Genomic DNA, 528 nt, shown 5'->3' with positions numbered 1-528 from the left:
CGACGACAATGATACTAAAAAGGAGGAGGGGGAGAGATCGTGAAGACACGTAGTATGTAAGACACAAGCTTGATTCACACATGCCTGAGTTTCCAGAATGTTCAGCGACCAGATACACCCGATCAGAAGCCACATAAAGCATTCAAGCGAGAGATTGATATCAGCCAGAAAAAATAACAATACGAGCAGGAACGACAACATGGCAAAGCTCTGCTGCTTAAGCCTCGTCTACCCTCCGAGTTTATGTGTAGATCAGGCCAACCACTTATCTACCTTTCGTTTTGCCTGCCACCCACATCCACACACACGATCGCGCGACAAGTTTTTTCTTCAAATTCTCTCCGGACTTGTCATTTTATGTCTCATCGGGTTCACTTCTCTTTTTTATCTATGTACTCAAGCTGATGACGTTGCTGGGTACATGATGGAGGGGGAGGGGGTGTAAAGATAGACGGGGAGGGGAGCGAAATAGGGGGAGGGAGGGAACGAAGGGATGGGGCAAGGCAAAGTATCTGAAGGATAAGGGGG

The 528-nt window shown here is 47.7% G+C and overlaps 1 long non-coding RNA gene across 2 annotated transcripts in view; it reads left to right on the top strand.

Annotated features, from left to right (window-relative positions):
* The window catches only part of LOC119587879, a 95,443-nt gene that overhangs the window by 25,650 nt on the left and 69,265 nt on the right, over positions 1-528 (top strand). The gene's annotated exons all lie outside the window — the stretch shown is intronic.

Source organism: Penaeus monodon, chromosome 23 (genome assembly GCF_015228065.2).
Source record: "Penaeus monodon isolate SGIC_2016 chromosome 23, NSTDA_Pmon_1, whole genome shotgun sequence".
NCBI lineage: Eukaryota > Metazoa > Arthropoda > Malacostraca > Decapoda > Penaeidae > Penaeus > Penaeus monodon.
This window is presented reverse-complemented; position numbering and strand designations above follow the sequence as displayed.